This window comes from Anguilla rostrata, chromosome 3 (assembly GCF_018555375.3).
Source record: "Anguilla rostrata isolate EN2019 chromosome 3, ASM1855537v3, whole genome shotgun sequence".
Lineage (NCBI taxonomy): Eukaryota > Metazoa > Chordata > Actinopteri > Anguilliformes > Anguillidae > Anguilla > Anguilla rostrata.
The window spans coordinates 46,527,045-46,552,637 of NC_057935.1; positions in this window are offsets into that span (position 1 = coordinate 46,527,045).

The following is a 25,593-nucleotide window of genomic DNA, read 5'->3' on the forward strand; positions in this document are numbered from 1 at the left end:
AACAAAGCAAATTAACAAAGCAAATTATCAGTTTTCTCAATAGGTGGTTATACTTCCACCTCACAGTGTGCCAAGCAAACCGACGCAAAATGCTGGACGGACCACAAGAGTGGGGCTACGATATGTCCTCCACTGCACTCTCAACGAGAGTAGAGAGGGGGCGATAATACTAGTACAGTCTCCAGACTGGGACTGATGGCTGACAGCCAAAGTAGCTTTCTGATTCAAAGCCAGGGCCATCGCAGCGTGCCAGCAAGCCTCGTTCATTTCCTCTCTCCTTTGTCTGCACACCAAGGGGCAGCAATTAACTACCAACACCTAGAGACCACACCCCCGCCCACATCTCTCACTCGTAAACTGACTGAATGCAGCACCACATATCAAGGGACATATATTGAAGAAGGTATTAGAATATGTTAGCAATTATAACCTCACCTGTACATATTTGCCCAATTCTGTGAAAAGGAAGAATGTGCTGACACAGCAATAAACCAATAAAAATCCAGTTTTGTTGGTTGCTATTCGACTGTGATAAAGATTTGCCAGCTGCCCCACACCCAAATTTCACCTTCAAATAACCTGGCACAGAATGAAGGCCAGCAAAAAGAAAAAAAAAAAAAAAAACTTTCATCCCATTTTAAATCTATTGTACAATATATCCGCTACATTGGGCTGTGATATATTTAGAATAAATATTTTCTTGCTGGATTCCACCCATTTTATTATTTACCTCAAGGTGAAATCAAATAGCAACCAGTGAAATATGTGAATTGGTCACAGTTGCCTGAACAAAACAAACAGGACATAAAATAATTTTTCACTGAGAATTATTATTATTATTATTATTATTCCTGTTGTTTTGTTGTTGTTGCTGGTGCACAAAAACTGTAACATGAACCTTACGTGTTCACTTGTGTGAGTGCACACTATGTGTTTGCCATTTTAAAACAGCAAGCGCTAGAACTAGACAGGATGGATTTAATCTGTGAGCAAATACAGGGGACAACTTATTTTAGATTCTTGCCAAACACTAAAGCTCTAGACAGCCAAGGGGGGATCTCATCAGGGCTCTGCCCCCATTGGTGACACTCTGGTCGCAACAGATGTTCTTGCTCATCCCCGACTGTTTAGAATTTGTTTAGTTGGCAGTCTATTATGAACAGATAGATGCTCCTCCTTCTTTCCATCGGGACCTTCTGACCCCAGAGCAGTCCACCCATGGGTATTTATTCACTCTCTCTCCTTCTGCTGAGGCTTGTTTTCTTTTTCAAATACAGAGTGGGAGAAATGGAATCTGGAAAATGTACAATGTACTGTACCACAAGCACTAGGATGGAGAGAAGGTGAATGCTGCAAGGTGATTGAAATCATGATATGAAATAAATATGAGTGCAGCCTGTATATATATATATATATACATATATATATATATATATATATATATATATATATATATATATATGCAGCAAACTCCATAATGTTTGGGACAAATACTTTTTTTTTGGCTCTTTGTATGTAAATGGGGAGTAAGAGACTTCATTGTGTGTTGGCATTCATTGTGGCTCATTAAACTGCTTTGAGTCAATTATTTCAGATGTTGATCAGTGTACTATAGACCAGTAATACACTGTAGATGTGGCTTATATGTCCCACAGTAGGCACTCTCTTGCCGAAAAAAGGGTTGGCAATGTCTTGTGTGGCAGGTGGTCAAATTGTATCACTAGGGCCAGCAGTATGTCTCCACCATGTGACCTGCAGGGATTTAAACTTGTATTTAAATGGTTATGCTCTAGGGTCCCCACTGGCACTCCAACAGCACTGTCAAGTGAAGAATCATACAATTGAGTTTCTAATTGAGACATTTATAGAATCAAGTAGTTGATTATAGGAAGAGCCTGGAAGGAACGTGATCATGGATGGAAGTTTAAATGCTGCAAAAAGCATTTTTTTGTTGAGCCAGTGGTCCTCACTCCTGGTACTGGAGAGGTGCAGGGTCTGCTGGCTTTCATTGTTGCTCAGCAGTTGAGTAGCACAGGAATTGATCAGTTACAGCAGTTGATAACCCAGTTTATTCAGGTCCCTTGGTATCTTAGATCTGAATTAGTCACTGAACTAAACATAATAATAATAATACATCAGCAGACTCTGTGGCCCAGGATTGAGTATCAGAAAAAAAAAAAGTATCCATATAAAGCAGATTTTTGTTTCAGCCCAGTACTAAGACCCTGATTCTGCTGAAGTTTTTGATTGAAGGCCATGATTAGTAAATTAGCTGAATCATGGATTTATTTTCTGTTATTTAACTTTTCTGTGCAAATGAAATGTTATATTACTGCTCTCATTTTCAATTTGGAAATTTCCCACTGCATCTAATGCAACATAATATGCCCCTGTGCAAATGGGATCATTGTTGTGGCTTGACAAAGAGACTATCATAACCTATAGCTGACAGAGGACTGAAGTACCATGCCAGAAAATAAGGGGAGAAAAACTGGTGGACCTATGTATTGCCATTTAAAGGACCCTGTTCAGTTCTTGTCTCAACAACTAGCAGTGGTCATCATTGTGTTAATTTAATTTACAAAAATCTTATTTGATGTATCTTTTCATCGTTCATATGTGTTACGTCCCCAGCCTCTGCTTGCCTGGGTAGTGCAGGTGGAGGTAATACCTAATTGCTTAATTGCTTGATTGCCTCCACCTGCCTGTGGCCCAATATAAGCCCTGCAGTATGAGGCTGCAGAGATTCTTCTTTGGGGTTTCTTTTGTGTGTGGTAGGTTTTTGTGAAGACGCTTTTATTTGTGAACTTTGAGTTTTTGTTTGTTTTAGTTTGTGTTTTAGATTAATAAATGTCTGAGTTTGTGTTTTTAGATCAGTTTCTGTCTTGTTTTTGGTACTTTGGACTCTGTTGTTGTGGCCCTGCGAGCCGGCCGTAACAATATGAAAGTGCACAAGATTCATACATTTACTTGTAGAAATGGATGCCAAAACACCACTCTGAAATGTTCTGGGCTAAGCACCCAAAGTCCTAGCAACACAGGGGGGGATCACCCCTGGGTGTAGGTGCAGGTTTTCTGTTTTAGCCAGGCACTAAAACACCTGATTATACTTATCAAGGTCTTGATTGAAGACCGCAATTAGTTCATTTGTTGAACCAGGTATTGTAGTGCTGGGCTAAAACAAAAAACATGCACCCACGATTACCCTTTTTGGATAATATCTGATGCCTCCAAGTCTATGACAAAGGACAACATAGAACAGTTTTCTCACCTGCATTTCAGTCATCCCTCAGCAAGAGGTCAATAGAACTTTCTTGTCAGTACATATCACATTGCCCCTGCCCAATAATTTACATCAATTTCCACTTAAGAATTCATTGCATAGAAATGCAGACCTGCAGCAGACATTCTAATAGTGTTTTTTTTTTCTCCTAAGCATTTGGAAGTAGATATTAAAAATGCAATTCCATTACCTGAACAATAGTTGTTAATTCAGACTAATCAAAATAATGAAGTAGTTTGCAGTGGTGTATGCTTATAAGAAATAAAAGTCTAACGCAGAAGAACTCAAATAAAAATGCAAGGTTTAAACTTTGTGATTCAATTTGATCATGGTCAATAGCCATGGCTGAATAGGCAACTTCATCATTCTTTGATGGTGCTTAGTATAAACTTGTCAACAGACATCTTTATGGATCCAAGGAGTTAAGGGGAATAGGCTAGTGTCATTTTTGCATCTGTGCAATATATATACAATTATTTGTAATCACCTATTTTGGAAGTATAGAATAATACTGTACTCGATTATTGGAATCCAGTGGGGGTGTTGTCTAGTATTGAAGCCAAACCTGCACCATGCTCTATTTGAAGTGCCATATAGTGCAATTTGGACAGTGCTTGAAAATCTTTCCAAGTACTGCTACAAATTTGTCAACATTTAGGGAACTGGTAGCCCAAATGCCAGAATAATGTGAGCATTACATATTAAATGAACTGCATTAGCCATCAAGCCTTCAATGGTTTCATTGTAGGGCTATGCTTTCTAACATTTAACTTATAGTCAAATGCATCACCCTCAAAGTTTACAGGCATTGTTTGATGTTATCCAACTTACGGTATCAAAGTCCACAGTGTCAGAAAGCATAGCTTTTAAATCAAATGTAATACATTTTATTTGCAGAACAAATACATTGTGCACAACATACAACACAATAGTCTGGGCCATCTGTTGACTAGTCTGTGAGCATCTTTATGCGAGTCAGCACTCTACGGCACATACTTCTCCTGAAGTTGTTTTCGGGGAATATCTGCCATTCCTCACAAGCCTTTTTAAAAATGCACATAATTTTCAGATTGTCAGCTTTTTCAAGTGGAATGTGTGCACTCAAAATGTATTCGTAAAATTTAGGATGACATGTCCTAAAAAAAAAATTTCCACTACAGTTGAGTTCCCCACATTGTTTATTTCAGACTGCAATTGGTGTTTTTGTCTATAAATATCAGTCTATTGTTATTTTAGTGCCTGTATGGATTGGTTATAGACTGTGCAAATGTACCAAGAGGGTACTGTTGCGCCAAATTACTCTAAGATTTTATGTTTGACATTTTGTCCATGTCACATTCCTTCCTCTCACCCAGTGTAGTCTATTGCAAATAAATATTTTAATAAGGGTCACGATTGATCAGTAACTGAATAATTAGTCACATAATTGTGACAATCAAATGCCTACAGTTACTCCCACTGAGACTTCGTTCCACCACTGGGGAGCTAGGGTGGAGAAGCTCTGAGGTAGGGACGAGCGAGAACCATTCACCTGGATGGCAGGAAGTGCGAGTCGCCCTGCTGCAGCAGAGCGGATACAATTTCATGTATAAGCTAATGTTATTTTTATTATTATGACAATGTAATCCCACACATATGATTACATATGTATGTAGGAATAAGACAAGCATATTTGCATTGATTCATCTTTATAGCAGTTCGTTTATCCCTAACATATTTCTTGTCAGTCACAGAAACCCTACCTATCTGTATTTTGAGCAAAATGTCAAGGCATACGACTCCCACTATGCAGTAACTACTTCCAGGAGAAATGTTCAAAGAGCTGAATTTTCGTTGAGCTGTCTCTTGTTCAGTGACACTAAATGTAAGAAAATTTCTGCTCTTTTGAACAGTCTTGTTGAGTCAGTAAATCACTCAGTGGGTGTACTCTTTAGCCATTATATTTTTGACAGGCTTTTTGGTCAGTAGCTTTCCCTGGTCAAATGTACTCTGATCATGTTTTTTTATATTTGTGGGATTCAATGGGGGGGAATGCTTGCCTTATTCAAAGCAAATAATGCGTGAAGAGCTGGTTTATCTGGAATACTGAGCTGGCACTTAAGTCTTATTGAAAAGATTTATTTAAAAAGAAGGATTACTCCAATAAAATCCTACTTCCTGAAGCAAAAAGTGATTACATTCAGTCATGCCATGTTGCTAATTCATTTTAAAATCAGGAAATAGGCTTATTGCAGCCTTACTATCCATATACTTTCACATTTGATTCAAACACCAAACTATATGCCACTTGCGGACATAAAGGCAAAACCAAAAGTAATTGAACAGGAGAAAGTCCAAAGCAGGAGCATAACCTTTTTTTTCACGAGAAGACAAGCAGTATGCAAGCAAATCCCCCCCCCCCCCAAACAAAAATGATTCTCATTAATGTACATCAAAAATATAATCTGAACAATAATGTGACCTCAGTCTCACAAAATTGTGCAGTCAGCAGCGTGTGTGACTAAATATCCTTACAGACAGCACTAGAGCACTAAAGTTTTTAGGGGCAAAACAGAAACCATTTTGTAAAAAAAAAATGTCTATAAAAATGTTGATGGTTGTACAAGAAACAATGAAGTGGTAGCCATATTTGGTCACCAGAAAACCATAAATAACTCAGGTGCATACCAGCATTGGTCTGTCAATACATTTTCTGTGATTTTTAACATTGATGATGTCATCAAAAATACACCACTGATTATAATCCTGAATCTATGGATTCAGGCAGCTCGTACATATACATATACAGAACTATAATTATGACTTCATTCAAGGACTTTAGAAGCACACCGACATGAAAAAGCAGAAATTATGCTGTTTGTGGCACTTACTGTGTATTATTTTGCATTTTAATCTCATTTTTACATTTTTCCGTTGTTCTTCCTCAGCTGGAAATGCTATTACAAACACCAAATTATGCATTGAGAAACACTATTGCAAAGGACTTAATTTTTAACAAATATTTTTGGCTGCCACCTCCCTGTGCTCCATGTCATGTTTGTTATGCCAATGCAGACCAACAGCAGGCTAATTGTGATGATACAGTAGGCATCAAACAATTAAAAGGCTTGCGAAATAACCCCAGGCACTTGTGCATGTGTAATAAATATTAATGAATCCCAGCATGCAGCTTGCTTTATTCTGCCACAAGGGGGCTGGCGGGGAAGGATATGAGAGAGAGTAAAGCCTCACAAATAAAGACCAGGGCTGTTTCCATGAGGGGATGGGCCAGGCCAGGCTGTGGGCTGTTTGCCTGATTGAGCTGCAGGTCAAAAAGACTTCAACCAAGCCAAGCTGAGTAAAGAGCCTCCTGTCAGCCATACCTGATTTCAGCTATAAGCATAACTGGGGCAACCAGGGAAAGGACATTGTAGGCTGATTTCCAATTATTTATTTATTTTTTATTTTCTTACAGGAAACATAAAATGGCTACTGCCCCTTCTTTTTAGTGGTTGTCAAAAAATTGGGAATAAAAGGAAAAAAAAAAACATTATTATTATCATTTTTTTTTATTACAATCTGTAGACAATAATACAAACACCCTAATTACAATATATGTAAGGGATAATAACCAAGAGGCTTGGCATTATGCAGTCTGAATGCCTGATGAGGAGGTGGTAAATTTTCCTCTGCGAAGGGCAGAGGTCAGCCCACCCTGAGGTCATTATCCCACTCCTACAACGGGTTACCAACAAAAACACAATACGATAATGTCTATGAATCAGGAGTCCAAATCAGAAAAATTTTACCGAACATAATTGCAAAGAATGTATTATATAAAGCATATGAACATGAATGTATTTTTCTAAAGATTTATTTTCCCATATTTACATTTTCAGTTGCAAAGTTACATTAATTGCCAAAGGATTTATAAAGACAATACACTAAGTGCACTTTCTGGAGAGAGAAAAATGCATTTATACACACCCACACATCCTGTGTGTGTGTGTGTGTGTGTATCTATCATATATATATATATATATATATATATATATATATATATATAAAAAAGTACCAGACCAGTGGTTTTTTAAAAGCTGCACATAACATAGCCCTTTTCCCCATGCCCCCTAGTCGTACAGGAGCAGTTATATACAGATACATAGTCTTGATGGAACACATGCGCCCTTCAAATAATGTCATAACCTCTCCGCTTTGTGTTGCCACAAAGATGTAAAGCTTTATTTAAAAGTAGAGCAAACCAGGTGGAAATTGCCTTTTTAAATTATTGGGGTTAAGACGTTAACTGAATTCTTCTCTAACTAAAGTTTTGTTCAAAAAGCACAGATGGCCTAATACTTTTGGCCTGTACTCATTTTTTTAAACCCACATTTCATTGTGCAGACCATTCCATTTTGAGGCTATTTATTACCGATTCATTAAACAAACGGAAATTAAACATGGTCTGGAAAAAATGATAACCACTTTTTTAATTAAAACATATTGACCTCATGTTCACATCATGGGTAACTTGTCAATCATACTGAGGAAATGTTTCAGTACTATCGAGCAGCAGATAGCACAGTCCAAACTGCCAGCGACAAACAAACCAGAATCACACGTTCTCACAATGTAAAAGTCCGGTTCATGGGATATATGGGAAATACTGGCCAACATTTCATCTGGCACCCTGACGCCACCCAAAAATGTTAATATTCTAGCGGGGTACAGCTATTTCATTTTATTTTTTGCTGCACTGGAAATAATTTATTGCTTTCAGTACCAAAAATCTTAGCCATTGAACAGATGGTTTCCTTAACCAATTTTGTTTTGTTCATTTGATGGACAGCCTGATCCAGGCAGTATACAGGTGGTATGACACACCTGCACACTTCTGACCATGCTCAAAAGGATATTCAGTGACATTTATTTTTTTTGAATTCATCTGTTGAGCAGGTTGCACGGATCATTTTCTAACTATGAAAGTATCTGAAGCCCACGTTCTAAGGCAACAAATATTCAATCAGATAATTACTTTCTTCTACAATTTGTGATACAGAAGGGACACCACAGCCAGAAGGTTTTAGTGCAAATGCAGTCATAAAACAAATGAGATAAGGTTTTATTTTCAATATGGAAAAACAAACAAAATCCACCATCCATCATTTTAAAATGTTAATACTACCTGATTAACTGGTAATAGTAAATGAATCATTTTTAATTATACTTCGCAAATCTTATTTTTGACACAATATTTCCTACTTAATATCCAAATATCCAAACATAACAATAACATATTTATTTACACTTTTGAGTTCCAGTATGCTTTAACGGGGCAACAGTGAGGCCACTACACAGCATTATAAGATAGTAGTAATTTGATACTTTGATACATACCCCATTTAAACGGATGCTGGTGTTCAGTTCATAAATGTTTCTTAAGGATTCATTCCTTTGAAAACAAGCCAATCAAGCATCGTTCAGCCAGACCGTGGATACAGCCTATGGGGAAAATTTGGCCCATAACGTTTTGTTCTTAAGTGGTACTGGACCCACTTTTTTTCCAGAAGATGTTTCCTCTTTATTTTAAGTCAAATAATGATGTAACTTTTTACTCATATTTTTTCATCAGTCAGAAAAAAGAAGTCTGTGAATCCAAGGCACCATACCTTGAAATATCTGGATGAGGTCTCTGGCTTTTGATAGCCTACTAAGCTGGCTTCACTATTAAGTGGACATTAGCGAAGTAGCTAGTTCAAAGTATTCAGCACACCATTAAATGTTAGCTACGTGTAACTAGGCATTGAGCTATAATACGAAAGTTAGCTAGCAAGTGAACTAGCAAATGTCTTTGGGTGCTTTGAACTTATCCAAGGAATATACAGCATATTGTGCTGTAGGCTATTAACATAATACTTAGCAGCTAGCTACCTACAACATGAACGCTGTTTCACATTCGCAATTGCACTGTTTTTCTGTCCTTCAAAATTAATGTACTCACCTGCTTTTGCTAGTCATTTAAAATGAATACCACCACCTACTAAACAGCACCATTTGCACAGGTTTTAAGAATGGGAAGTCAGTGAGTCAGCCAGCCCCTCAGAAAGAGACACTCACTCTTCTTGGCCAGCCCTCGTGCTTCGGCAAACATCTTATGAAGCTATCTAAATTCTTCCGAAGTCTCCACATGCCTAGTCTTCTGTTTAGACTTAGCCACCACAAAATAAACTTCAGTTGTAAAAAAAAAAAGCATGGCTAAGCGACAGCATAATTTCTGATATTGATGTAATTGCAAATTATCAAGCAAGATAGCAAACATGCATACCCTCCCACAGCTATATAGCATGTGATCCTTTCGTCTTTATGACACCACCAGCAAGTGTCATTATCTTTGTGTCCTTTGGTTTCCTGCCAAAGTGCTTCCCCAATGTTAGGTGGAGTTCTACTACAATGGAATGAAGAGTCATTCTTTCTGGTCCAGCAGCATCTGAAAGTTCCAAAACTAGGTATATCCTTTGCTTATAATTATGTTCTGTTGTGCTGTGAAATGCATTGTTTAATCAATCATGCATGCAAATATACCCAATACATTTTTAAGATATAATCAATTATAGATAAACAGGACGTAAGGGGTTCTGCCGAACAAATAAAACTTTCTTAGGCATTTTTAGTTGTTATTGTAAATAAACTAACGGAAAAAGCATTTGCATGGCTGTCCAATATCTCTCCAACACCAACAGAGTATAACAAAGTGTACATAATACATATTCAACATTGATTTCTGGTTTTGAGTGGCATAGGAACAGAAACACACTCAGGGCACACTTCATTACACAATCTTGACACACACACACACACACATGTTCAAACAAAGAATCTTCAAATGCTGCTTGCTAATGAGAACATTGATTATGCATTATTTGTGTAAGTACATATTCAGATAATTTATTTGTCTCAGAATCCCAATGAAGGGAAACAAATTGCTTTGATTTTCCATTTCATAAAAATATTCCTATCATAATATTAAGTCATTAGGTCTGTGATGTCATGCACGGTGCACAAAAGATAAATCTGACTATTCTCACTTGATACCAGGTGTTTCATGGAAGGGAGATAAAGATGTCCTTGTAGGATTTCTGCTGAACAGCGGGGGGATAAACCTTAGGGCAAACTAAAAATATCAAGGGTGGAAGAAACAAGTGTGAGATGCTGCTCTGGGGGAGAGTTCCTATGGGATCAATTTTAATGAAAATCTCTTGCTAACTCCAGCTGTCCTCTTCATTTAAGACATGCAGCTGGGGGGTAAAGAAACTTGTAAGGTTTGGGGGGGGGGGGGTATGGTGGAAATGAAGTAAATGAGGGTAGGCACATTATGGTCCCACCATCTGTCATGGGGTGATCAAGGGTTATATTTAGGACCACTGTGCAGAGAAAGCTCAAACACCACATGTAGTAAAAGTACAGAGAGAGGAAATAAGGCATGGTGGTATCACAATCTGTAATGATAAATTAGGCAGAGGCAGAACCTTGTTTTAATTTATATTTTTCATAAGGGATCATTGCAGGAGTTACAAATTATGTTGCTATAGTCAAATATAAATCTTACAAAAAATGGAGGCTAGGGTTGTGTATCGAGCGCTTGTAATAGGCTACGCTCCCACGAGAGGTGAAAACAATTAGTTGCACCCCATATAGTTATAGTTAATATTTCTGAGGCGCCGTTGTGGACAAAAGGTGGTCGAAAAGCCACAAACCATTTTTGGGCAAGAGAAATCCAGTTAGCCAGCGAGAGCAATTGAAACCCTGTGAGAAATTGAAACCACACGAGAGAGGTCCAATGAACAGCGTGCAGGTAGGTAGCTTGCAAGATAGATCCAATGTATTAGGCGCTGATTCATTCAAAAGTCTGTCAATAATAGCACAGGGCCTGTCGAGTGCTAACTGACGCAGTGGATCGACAATAGCTGGCGGAGTCTGTTGAGGGAGTTAGTGGCACGAGGCGTGTTGAGTGCTAACTGGCACAGAGGATTGAGGAAAACTGGCAAAGTCTTAGTGATGCACAGTGTCAAGTGTTAACTGGTGCAGAGCTAGTCAAAGTTCAGACCAAAGCAATAACATTGAATCAGCGCATGCGCAACATGTTCTGTTACTAATAAACTTAGTTCTGACGAGACCACACTTAAATATATGCTAAATTGGCCTAAGATGACAAGCACTCATATTTTTATGTCTTCCCATAAGTGAGCAGCTATAGTTAATCAGCAGCAAGTTTTTAATTATTCAGTTATCTTACATTAACTAGTTGCTGTATAAATAGGATGACAGCTAGCTGTGTGTATTCTTAATCTAAAGAAAAACACGTTTTCTACATACAAAAATGGCAAGTTGCTCACACATACAAAGCACTATAAGTCATTGACACTTGCGAAATCTAGGCCTGCCATTAAAAATACTGATATCAAAATTACGCCAAGTTACAATAAACAATATTGGCTACCTTAGCCAACAGAAATTAAACATGCTGTGTTCCATAGCAATGCTGCTACCCAATGCTTCCTACATTTTTCAAGTAACTTAGCCTTGTGTTTTTTCATCGTACCATGTGAAGAGAATGTGTACATTCAAAGTGTCTGTGTCACATCAAAGAGCAACAAGCCAGTAAGCACAAGTCAGCTCCGGTAGTATTCCATATGACCTGACGATACTGTAGCTGGCTAGAAAACTATAACATTGAAAGAAAATGTAGCCGGTTAATTGTACATGTAGATGGTATGTCATAATACAGTCTATACCTTTGGTGTAGAAAGACGGGCTAGATTTTGTGCAAAAGCAATAGCTGAAAAGTAATAGATAATTATTAAAGTGGACGAACAATTTATCACTATGATACAATTTCACCCAGTGTGATACTTTTTTAAAAAAGAGTACAGGGGTAAGCATCGGAAAGTGATGCTTGGATGGCAATTTCAACTTGCTTGCTAGCTAGCTTGTGAGGGAGATAGAGAGATCGCTAGCTAGGCAGCTAACTAGTGAGAGAGATATGGAGAGCCAGCTAGTGAGAGGGACAGAGAGGTTGCTAGGTAGGTGGCTAACTAGAGAGAGAAATATAGATAGATATATGGATAACAAGATAGCAATAACAAATATTTATGTGTCTGACATAACTATAGAAACAAAAGGAGATGATATATGGCTATATGGAAAATATATGTCTTTGATGACACAGTTATTTCTCTTGAATTATGTGTAGATGCACAAGACCACTAAGAGGATACAACGGGCAGCTCCTGCCCCTCCCTCAGTCTAGTAAACTTGAGCAGCCCATCTACTGAGTTGCTGGCTGCGTGAACGCAGGGTTAGGCAGAAGCCCTAAACCTAGCACTTACATATGCTGTTCTGTGCTGTCAGTTATTTTATTTTATTTATTGATGTATTTATTTTGGGGGGGGGAGATAAAGGCTGTCATACCTAGGACCCATGTTGTCTCAATCTGGCATTGCTGAAGGCCTGTTGAAAATCAGTGTGTTATGTACACAATTATTAACAAAATTAATGAATGCATACTTTCGTACTTGTGTTCATTCATTAATTTCCCATAGGACAGTTCTGAGATGTAACTGGTCTTTTCTGGTCCGTTTCTGCCATATTCGGTGCTACCTTTCTGGATCTGGGACAGTCAGGAAAAATATTAATGTTTTTACTTGATAATGGATTATGTTTTTCATTTGTACCTTAATATTTGTATATAAAGTACTCAAAGTGTGAAGTTTCTCATTATATATATATATACAATTATGTGGTATGAACACCACATTCAGGCTCATTCCACTTTCCCATCCTCCGGCTGTGAATGTGAGTTGAAATAGTTTATTTCTTCCTTAAAGCATATCAAAATGAAGTCTGAGTTAATACAGGGAAGTTCATTAAATTAATTTTATGTGTGCCCTTGTAGGCATTGTAAATAATGAGGCACCACATGCTGAACTTGCTTCCATGTTTGACACAAGGGATACTGAATTCACACCACTTCAATTCAGCAAGACGTTAAACAACATGTAAGGCGTACTGGTTGAATCCCTTGCCAAATTCTACAGAAATAATTTACAAGTTTTTTTTCTTTTCTTTCTTTTAAAAAAATGTGGCATCTCCAATCCGACCCAAATTTGGAATGTCCAATTTGTGTACTATTTACAGTACAAACATGCTCATATATGGCTCCTGCTGCCGGCTGGAAAGAGTGAAGCCAATCCATGGTTCTCCTCGGAAACACGCACTTAACAGTCAGCAATGCATATCCTTACCGCCTGTATCCCTCCCATATCCCTAAGCAATGTGAAGCCAATCATGTGCCGCTCCTGTGGGGCTGCCGGCCACAGTCGAAATTAGCACGGGTCGGATTCAATCCAAGAACATGGCGCTCGCTCGGAATGAGCGAGCTACCTGGCTGCCACTGCTTTTCTATGTATGGGTACAACTGATGGATCGTCTTCCATTCTCAGCATCCGTGTTTATCATAGGCAAATACTAAATACTTCAGCTTGATCATCTTCGGTGGAAGAGGCTGTATGACCACCACTGGACATCCAGTGTGATTTATTTTAATTATGTTATTATCTTTGATTACCTATTCCCAGCAATACTGAATAGTAACAGGATAATAAAAACAAAAAATATTACGAAACTTAAAGCACTGATTAGACAATCCCACATTAAAGTAGGTCATAGCAAAAACACTTGGGACTGCATTTTGAACCAATTTACAATCCTTGCACCAAGTCTTTCTCAGAAGGGTGTTTCCATGGAAGCATGTTGATGAAATCCATTATCACCAAGGGGTTATTCTCACTGAGGGTTGTGACTGACCTAGCTGCTGAATTTGCTTTGCGGTATGTAATGTAGCTCCATTACTACATTTACAGTGTCTTCTTTTGGCCTGATATCTCAAGGGGGTCTAATGTTACACAATGAGTGAGTCACGTATATGAGTAAGAGCATAAATTATACACTGCATTAAAAATGAGAGAAAAAATAAAAGAATTTCAAAGTTGAACTGTAGAGCCCCCAGGCAGCCAGAAGGGGAAGTGCACACTTTATTAAAGCTTGCTGGGAATTGAGAATTGCCCTGTATTTACAGCTTAACATCAAGTATGCTTGTCACTTACAGGGTTGAAAGTCACATCATGAGCTACGCTTACATCATGCAGAAGAGGCCCTCTCTATCTATGAACACTTCAATGTCATTCGTCATCTTGTCATTTGTAGAGTGAAAAATGAGAAGGCTAAAGCAACAGTGTTGCTATGCCTACACTTATTATGCATAAAGCAGTGCTGCAAAGCAATGATACTGACACAGAATAATGCCTATTGTTTAGCAGAGATACACTAGTTTTGGAGGTGGCTGAGGCCCAATCCCACACCTGTAGCTTGCACCCTTTTGCAAATACAGCTGTGTCCCTGGGTGTGAAACACAGATGTGAGTTTCATACACAAAATGAGAATGAGGATTAGCAGAAGTGTGAGCTATTGACATCCCATAGCATCAATTTACCGAAGACTACATCAGATATTGGTCAAATAATCATTTAAAATATGTAATGGCCATTCGAATGCAAATATTTCCAGTATTTATGTGGAAAAAAGATTTACAAATAAAATTGTTTATATATTTATTTTGAAATAATATATTGCAGATTATTTTATTATTGTCAGATCATTCAAATATTAAATATTTGAAACAAAATATCTGAAATATCTGCTATTTCATTTAATGAGGTCATTTCAAATACTTTCAGCAGTTATATTTCAGTGCTTTAACCCATCATTGTCCATGTGTGGCTTGTAAATTGACACTGGGAAAGGTATACATTTCACTCAGATGTTATTTCAGATATTTTACCTAAGTATCTATTCACTAACGTGAAGCATTATCAATGATACGGTTGCATTCAAACTACGTAAATATCAAATTATTTACAGCAATTCTGTATAAACTCATCCCTCAGCTCTTACTTCCAGATACGTCCCTCTGGTCGTTCTGACTAACAGATACAATCATACCTATGTCTATTACACTTCTGAATTCAGAAATAAAGGCGCTTTTATAGACGCTAATGAGAAAAATTGCATTTTTTCATATTTACTCAAGGGCTGCACTGGAGGTTTGCGCTGGTAAAATGAGAAAAATGTGGCACCTGTAAAATCTGCATGTTTGGGATAATGCATATGTATTTTAAGGCGTTCTCATGTTGGACCGCAAAAATAAATATGGGAGGAGAGAATGGAAATGTATTAATGTGACTTGCTACAGGTGATATATCATGCCTGGTGGCCAGTGTGGTAACTTCCTTCCAGCATAAAATCAACATGGCCATTCATGAGAGGCGACATCATCAGCATGTCAGCAGTACATGGGAGAGTCACTATAACTGCAACAGTTTTCACATTTGATTTGTTCAGAAAATATTTAGCCTACCACTATGAAATTTTACTTCAAACAGCTTTGACATGTCAGCAATCTAGTCATTAGCGGTTTCAGTTACATTCATGACTTAATCGAGTTGGATAAAATTAAAACAAAGGTAGGTATGACTGTATCAGAGGTGCAGAATAATTGTAATAATAAATGAAAATGCCCTACAATGTGTATACACAGGTTTTTTTTTTGTTTTTTTTTCTGTGCATACTAATATTAATCCAGGAAACACATTTCCAATGTTAACGTGATACCAGCCACATCCTCAGATTATGAAGCATGGGGCTTTATATATGAAAAAAATGCTTAAACATTGATGCGCAAACAACTTCATAACTTACCGTGATGTGAGCTGTGGTAACATCCAAAAAGATGAGGAGAGCTGCTTTTGTTTGTTTATTAACACCCAGACAAGCTTTTACAAAGCAAATGGCCGACCATACGGACCAATCTCGTGTGTGCTTATTATAAATGTCTGTGACCAGGTAGCTGTTTCTTTTCCAGTAATCACTTGGAGCATGCAGAAGATGAGGCTATGTCAACACAGCAAGCAAATTAGCTGAACACATTTTACATTAAACAAAACTTTAAAAGTCAAATCACGTTGATGAGTAAATTAATTTCTTTAATAAGCACAATTTAAAATGTATTAAACACCATTTAAAATGCCTAAGGTTTTCCCAAAGTGACACTGCATGTACAGTAGATGGTTTTCAAAACCATCTAGTGTCCTTCATCTCCAAATCTGAAGCTCTATCCATGACCTCCCAGGGTACCAGCCCTCTCATTTTCTTTAGATGACTCGTTTGTTATAGCATCTCAGAGGCGGCATAACTGTAACAGCTGTTATATATATATATACAGACTCTAATTCCCATGAGAACACACTACGAGAACCATATTAACTTTTCAAGGACAGATAACTTTTTAAAATGATCTATGATTTGATTTATTTGATTTATCCTAAGAACAGTTTTTTGGGTGTATTTCCTACAAAGGTTATCACATTGCTCCTTTCCTTTGGGAAGTGGTAGAGGCCTGAATTGCACAAACCTGAAATGGCTACGGAAGCCAGATTGTACATTAAGTGATTGACCGTTACATTTATCAAGCGTAACATTTATGGAATCTCTCCTCTACGTTTGTGAAATAAGAGAATCTTTTTAAAACACAGGACTCCTTCATCTTTAGGAACAATTGCCTGTTTTAGAAGTTGAGGAATAGTGACTGGAGATGGTTGGCTATTCGGTACATAATTAAACAACTTTAAATATGTTCTGAAATATGAAATAAGTGTGTTCTGAATTGTTTTACAATGAGACTTGTTAACATTTCAAGGTGACAGTGAATATCCATTGCATCCATGGATCCTGACACCTGTCCAAAACCCAACTTCACCAGAGATGGAGTGGTACTACAATCTTGTTTTCCTGCCATGCTCAAGCGTGCATTTAAATTAACTCGCTGCAGGTGTGCTCATTTACATAATCTTAGTAAATACTCTGCTAAATTGAAAACATGCTACAATGTGGCACTGACGGTAATGTGCTGCCTGCTTTGTAAATATAGACGTAAGTGTATTCAGGAAGGTGTAAAAAAAGGTATTGAAAACAGGTATGAATAATATTCATGGCTCGTTTTGGGAAATAAGATTATTACTTTTTTAAAACTTGGCTCTGAAAATACATTTTTGAACATACAACATGGCTCATTCTCTGTACTGTTTAGTTTATCCGACTTTTTTTTTCTCAGTTTTGTCAAAGGTACCTATAAACTATGGGTGCTGCATTAGGATTGCCCTCTTGTTGGAATCATTTGATTACTTTAGTAGGTTACTATTTTAAAAAGTAGCAACTGTGCTTACAGGCACAAGAACAACTTCATTGTAACTGATTACAGCAAATGATTAAAGACAAATTGTGCAATGGCCTTAGCCTAGCACCTAATAAAAATGTGCATATGCTGTCTGAGTGAAATTAAAAACCTTTTATTGGTGGAAACATAAACTACCATATCTCAGTTTGAACCAATTGTAAAATTAATGCAAGACCATAAATGAAAAAAAAAAAAAAAAAATCTGCTGCAATATTTATTTTCTTTTGCATTTATCTTCAGTGGAAACTGGGAAAACCGCAGTTGACATTCAAGCCAAAATTATTATTCATAAAAGTGTGAAAAGTATAGTGCTGCTGAATGATTCATTAGATACACTCAAAAAGGGACTGTGATAAATTCATTGTCAGGCAGCTTTTCAAAACCAATCCTATAGGTTTTAAGCCAGTTAGCTATAACTAATGTAAACAAAGTGGCTGCACTCACTCTGACTCTGTTTATTGTAGTGAAAATTTCAAAGAAAAACAAAAACCGCATGAGTACATGTATGCATCTTTTTTAGTTCTTTTGTTTATTGAAATACATTGAACACTATAAATGTATCAATAAAGCAACGTATAGAACAGGGCCATATATGTTTCCAGGGAGATAAAGCTCATAATTACCTATATTTTAGTCATATGAGTGATGCACACATAAGGGTATAGGCAGTGAAATTCTTAAAACTGTTTATGTGGCTCCAGTTGGATTTACTGAACTCAGCAGTGGTGCAGGCCAAAAGTATTGGGCCACTTGTGTGTTTTTCCTCAAAATAGCCTCATTTGGCTTTAATTACAATTAAACAAATTACTGGAAGCCTATGATTGATCTGTAGTGTAAGTAAAATAGACACGAAAGCTGCAAGAAATATGGAAGCAAAGAGGAGGTTAGGCTTAGTTGTGCAGGGCCAAGTAATATTGTGGCAAGGTTATTCCCTATGAGGCTTTTTATTTATTTATTTTTTTATTTTGGCTTGTTGGTTGATTCTACCAGGTTAGTGTAGACTGACCCATCAATGAATTTGTTGATTTAATTGATTAATTATAATTTTAAATAATAAACACTAAATAAAATCATGTAAAATATATTTTATATGTAGTTTTTGGGAGTGGTTCTAGCACGCAATATACCACTTGTGTTCAGTATTCAGGGTGCTGAACATTTTAACAATGGCATTGACCACTGGAACAATAATAAAATATTTTAAATATTTTTAATTAACCGTTGCTTCTCCAACAGGTATTAGGCTACATTTCTTTTTAAAAAACACTAAAGATAGATAAGATTTCACTCAATTTAATTACCTTCCACCCTTCTGCCTCACACTTTGCAAAATGATTGAATAGACTTCCAGTAATTTATTTGTATTTTATTCTTTTTTTTCAACTTTGTGGCAACTGTTTCAGTATGACAATTCCCTGTGCACAAAGCAAGATCCATAAAGAAATGGTTTGCTGAGTTAGGTGGGGAAGAACTTCACTGGCCTGCGCACAGCCCTGACCTCTACCCCATCAAAAACCTTTGGGATGAACTGGAATGCCGACTGAAAAAGATTCCTTATGCCTGACATCAGGGGCGATATAGCTCAGGAGGTAAGACCGATTGTCTGGCAGTCGGAGGGTTGCTGGTTCAAACCCCGCCCTGGGCATGTCGAAGTGTCCTTGAGCAAGACACCTAACCCCTAACCCCTAACTGCTCTGGCGAATGAGAGGCATCAATTGTAAAGCGCTTTGGATAAAAGCGCTATATAAATGCAGTCCATTTACCATTTACCATTTACCAGTGCCCAACCTTACTAATGCTCTTGTGGCTGAATGGAAGTGAATCCCCGCAGCCATGTTCCAACTGGAAAGCCTTCCCAGAAGAGTGGAGGCTGTTACAGCAGCAAAGGGGGGGGGTACAACTCCCTATTAATTCTGGTGGTCTTGGAATGGGATGTTCGACATGTACATAATGTGATGTTCAGGTGTCCATGTTCACTTTGTAATGTAGTGCAACTGGTAGGACCCCCTTTTGCCTTCACCGTTAAGCAAGATTGACACATGGCAAGATTGACCCATGGGTCCATGCTTTTTCTCTTTACGCCAAATTCTGAACCTATATCTACGTAGCAGCAGAAATATAGATTCGTCAGACCGGGTGACATTTTCCCAGACATGAATCATACAGTTTTGGTGATCACATGCCCACTGTAATCTCACAATCCTGTTCTTAGCTGACAGGAGTGAAACCCGGTTTAGTTGACTGCCGCTGTAGCCGATCTGCTTCAAGTTTTGATGCTTTGTGTGTTCAGGAATGCCCTTCTACATGTAAACGGCTGTTATGTGAGCATTTTTCTCTTTTCTGTTAGCTTGAATGAGTCTGCCCATTGTGTTTTTGCCCAAACAACTGGTGCTTATTGGATTTATTATTTTTTTTTTTTTTACCACACCATTCTCTGTAAACTCAGAGACTGCAGTGTGTGAAAATCCCAGGAGGGCAGCTGTGAGATGCTTGAACCACCATGTCTGCTACCAGTATCAACAATCATACCATAGATGAAGTTGATTAGATTTCCATTATAATATTCGGTCGATCAATGGCTAAACCTCAAAAACATGTCTGCATGCTTTAAATACAATATTATATTCATATTATATATATTGATAATCATATTAAGCATTATATTTTATTATTTTATTCCTGCAGATTTTTTCACATGAATTAAATTTACCTACATACCTGGATCTATTTAATCCTAATTTTCACTGAGAATGTAAACTGCTGCACAATGAACTTTAGGCTGCTGAAGATTTAGTCTAAACTTAAAAAGCAGATAAGCAAAAACTAAGGAGCATAAACGTCAAGTGATAGGAAAGGAATAGAGTTGCACTTCACTGTGGCACAGACATTTATATCTATTGATTTTAAGTGATTATGCTGAGATTTCAACTTAATTTTAAGGGTCTGTGATAAATTTGCAATACCTTCTGGAATTTAACAGGGCCAAATGAAGAGTTGGAATCTTTTGAGACTTTTGAATGGGCCTGACATTTGTGATAAGACTTTTTAATGATGATTTTTCATGCGAACAAAAATGGAGCTCAATATATCGCCCAATGCGTCACAGATGCACTTCCTGTTCTGGGCTCCTATGTGAGGTAATCCTCAGAGATAATTAGCAATGTTTCTTTTTTATTTTTATTTTTTAATGAATTTCTTAAGATACTGAAAGACAGCCCTAGGGGCAAAATACCACAGATGGACCTGTAGTTCCCGATAAAAAAAAGAAATATGCAGAACATAGCAGAAATAGCATTAGTGTGGAGATAGAACCACACAGGAAAGTCTCTTATAGCCACAAAACCACACAGAAAGCTAAGTTCAGCTTCCTTAACATTCCCTCATTTATGTTTTATTCATGCAGATGGATTTTTGAACAAAAGATTCACAAATCCATCTGCATGAAGAAAACATAAATGAGGGAATGTTAAGGAAGCTAAATGACTGTTGGATCAGTGTTGTTCGATTAATCATGTGTTTATACCATTTGGTTTTAATTCACTGATGTCTCTACAGCCTGGAATTCAATTCTAAATGAGCCAGTGACTAACTAGGGCTAGAATCCCCACAGGATAGAATATAATTGGCTGAAGAGATTCAGAGATTCAGTTGGCAGTGTTATCTCTGCCTCATCACACAAGGGTGACTCCCCTGATCAGTCAGTCATATGCAGTGTTGTACAAGTATGATTGATTTTTTATTATTTTTTTATTTTATTTTTTTTAACTGGAAGGGAAAAATGGGATATAACTACTATTGTCAACATACTGTAACTAAATGGCCTTTTCTGGTTGGCCATCTCTTACCGATTCTTCAAAAGTTCAGTCTTACATTGAGGTCCCGATTTACTAAAGTTTTTTAGGGATCTGTTCCCCAAAAAACCACAGCACAGCACGATAGCTTGGAGGATACGCATTGAACACATTAAATTATATTTTCTAATATTGCACTTTAGACAACTGATTACATTTTCTGACTGTGTCAATGCCTTCATGCATATGTAAACATGGGGTGCTCTGACAGACAGGCCACAAAATACGGGAATTGATTGATCCAAATTATAAATTGATATGACCTACGGAGATTTATCAAAACTTTCTGTACGTTGTTGATGCTAGAGTGTGCATCTTCGTATATGAAAATCAGGTTTAGATAGGGATTTTTTTAAATCATAAAAACAGAGACAGATTTGCACCAGAAAATCAATTTACTATTTATTGCTGTATTTGTTTTGATTAATATATTTGTCAAATATTTGTCAAGTGCATCCTCATTGAGCAGTTCCTTTTGGTTATCAGACTTGTTGCTGCATGTTTTAAGCATACAACACTTAACCCTCAACACCAGGAAAGAACTAAAGCCACTTGACTGCATGGACATCTAGTTTGAGCTTTGAGTTAGACTCCTTAGTGGCAAATGGTAGAATGTATTTGTTTATTTATACAAATGCAGCTTGATAATTCCAAAAAATATGGCTATAGATATTAATATGAATGGAATTTTTTTTTTTTTAATATGGATTCAAAATCTGAGCTGACTCACCCTGAGTAAGAGTAGTATAACCCCCCCCCCCCCCCCCCCCCAAAGGGAAATTGGTATGTGTGTCTTTCCCTTCAACAAATTACAGATTCATGTAGAGATTGAAGTCTTTCATCTGTGTTATAAAATAATTCCGAATTTATTGAAGCAAATTAAATGAAAAGAGTCTCTGTTTGTTGCTGTAATGGGTCTGGACTGCCTGTCCCCTCCTCTGTTCCTGTACAAGGTTCATTGCTGCAGAGGTAGAATGGCTGCAGGCAAAATGACAAGAAAGGAGGGGTAGGGATATAAGCCAAATGGTGCATCATAAAATGATGTTCCTTTTTTTATGGCATTACTTGGGGGTAGGAATGCAAAAAAAATAAAAAATAAAATTTTCAAAATAAAAGCAACATTTTAAGGGGACAATAAATAAATATGAAAAATGAACATGAATAAATAAATGGACAAAAATATGAAGTCAAATAATTTCTACAATCTTCATTCCCTCTTAAGAGTATGCAGTCTTCTCCCTTTCTGCAGAGGAATGATACCCATTGGAAGAATCAATGACTACTCTCAAGTCTTCCTATATAAGCAATACGACTGAAACAATGCTCTCTTAGATGGCTCTGTCTTAATAATTGTAAAAATGTAGAGTTCAAGAACAGCGTAGTTAGGAGATACAGTAAGTAAACCATAATCACAGTCATTTAATTGGTACATTGGCTAGCATTGAGCTTGTGCTAGCTATACTGAACATATGGATTACATTACATTATAAATAGCTAGATACAGTATAAAAAGGTACAAAGAACAGTTTACAACAATTATACATCATGAAGTAGCTTTAATCAAAATTTGTAAACAAATTGGTTCAGGTAAAGACTATGATTTATGGTTCTGTTACCCTGTGCTAGTACACAGAAAGGTTATATACATGCAGACTAAAATTAACTGTTTTGTTCCTCTAATTTAAAACTGTATCCAAGATGAATCTTTTACTTAATTTTCTGTATAATTGAGCTTTCGGAGATTTCTAGAATATTTCTGTTAGCCACATGGGATATATAGAAGCTGCTTTTGAATGCTATTTTGTATCCATTAGTAATCAATGAAACATGATTGCACCCACTTTTAGTGATGTTATGATATAGATATGTAATATCAGGCTCAGTGTATCTCACCTCCTGAAGTTACACTGCATTTTTCGTGCAGACGGGTTTTAATGGCAAATTCTGAACTGATCTCTTCTCTAGTACTGTGTGGCCTAAAGTTACATAATATTCATTTCTCTCTTACTTTTTTTAAAATAAATGTGTTTTAGAGACTCCTTATGATATTAAGGACAAATTGGTCAAAAAAAAGTAAATGTGTTTATGATTACTTGGCACAATCCTACTCAATATACAGCTGTTGTGAAGTGTTACACAGAGGGAGAAAGATCAGCATCTGCAGGAGTTGAATGAGTTATATCAAGAAACATAACAGATCATTTAAAATGCCTGGGGAAATTGCAAGATAGGGGGAAACAGAACATATTTTAAAGGTTTAAAATAATAGAATATTACATAAATGAAGTTCATAGGACAGTTTTTTTTTAATTCATTAATTTATTTATTGCATTCTAAGTTGTGTACCTTAAAGTATCTGTCTGTTAAGTGTTCAGAAGATAAGATAGTAAGGTAGTGGCCATGATGGGTGAGAACTGTTTCTTTTTGCTGATCAAAACTGCTGTGCTACGTCCCTGTAGGTTGGAAGCAAGGGTTCATTTCAGATTAAAAGTTTCACAAAGGAGGAGAAATCGATCTCTTCAGAACTGCTAATCGGCTTAAAGACCTACAGTGGTGCACTTACAAGAACTGTGCCTGAACTTCATTGACGCAGCTATAAGACTAGACAGGGACAAAGTGAGTGAGAACAAAATAAATCTACTACAAAGGTAAATAGTGATTGTTGGATAGAAATGACATCTGGATCTGTGGTTTTGTTATAGTTGAACAGCTAGTTAAAGCTGGACAAAATATATATGAAAATGCAATTATGAGATGCAGCACACAATCATCAAGATCAAAATATGCAATTCTGAATTAATTTTGACACAGTTTATATATTTGGGACTATTAAATAAACTGGTACACATTGGTGCAGCATCAGTGCCTAGCTCAGTGCACATGATTTTTCATTCCTTCGAGCACCTGTGAGTTTAAAAATATGTGCAAGATTTGCCTTTAAAGTGATCATGACCATGAACTTGTTTTCCCTTACCTTGCTTGATAATCAAGCATGGCACCCTGGATTTGAGTGTTAACATTTACACATCAGCACATGGATAGGGGCGACATACTGTAGCTCAGGAGGTAAGAGCGGTTGTCTGGCAGTCGGAGGGTTGCCGGTTCAATCCCCCGCCCTGGGCGTGTCGAAGTGTCCCTGAGCAAGACACCTAACCCCTAATTGCTCCCAACGATGACGCTGATTGGTACCTTGCATGGCAGCCTTTCACCGGTGGTGTGTGAGTGTGTGTGTGTGTGTGTGAATGGGCGACATCAATTGTAAAGTGCTTTGGATAAAAGCGCTATATAAATGCAGTCCATTTACCATCCAAGTTGCAGTTTTACAGTAACTTCAATAATAATGCAGTTTAACAACAGGTAATTTGCTTTTTATAATGGTATTTAACAAATAATGTATGTTATATAGCCATAACAGGCTTTTATAACACTGAGGTAAACAGTCAAGTTTCAAACAGAGGCAATAATACTGTCCAGATTTGTGAGGAAAAAAAATTCAGAGAGATTATTCCAGTGTTGCTGAATATGGTAGTTGTGTTTGGCACCATCCCAAGTAAACATGGAATAACATTTTGGGACAAACACAGGATTTTTGGTTTCACAAATTACACAATTTATTAACAAGTTCACAATTTAGCCGTGTACCACAGACAAACTGCTACTATCACCGCTTGTTACAACTTTCCTGGATGGATTGCCTCAAGCTTCAACAGGTACCAACACTCGATTCTTCTCATGTGCAGTTACTGCCTTACTTGGCGTTGCACGCAGTGTTTGATTCTTGTCATGTGAAAGCAACTTAAGTTTTGCCAGGTTTGTCAGGACATTGGTTATGTACACCCAGCTTCCTTTCACAATAAACACACTAGGTCAAACTAATGGGGATTTCTTGGGGAAACAAACGTATGTCATTGAATGCGTGTGTCACTTGATCCGCAAATGCAAATTCAACACTTCACAAGCCAATCTGGAAATGGCTTATGGCAAAAAAAATACAAACAGAAATTGGACATACACATATTTTTGGTCTTCAGATACAAAGTATGAGGTATTTGTGCAAAAGGGAAAATATGTATTCACAAATATGTATGCATATGCATATCACAAAGCAGTGCACATTCATTCAAATGACAGCT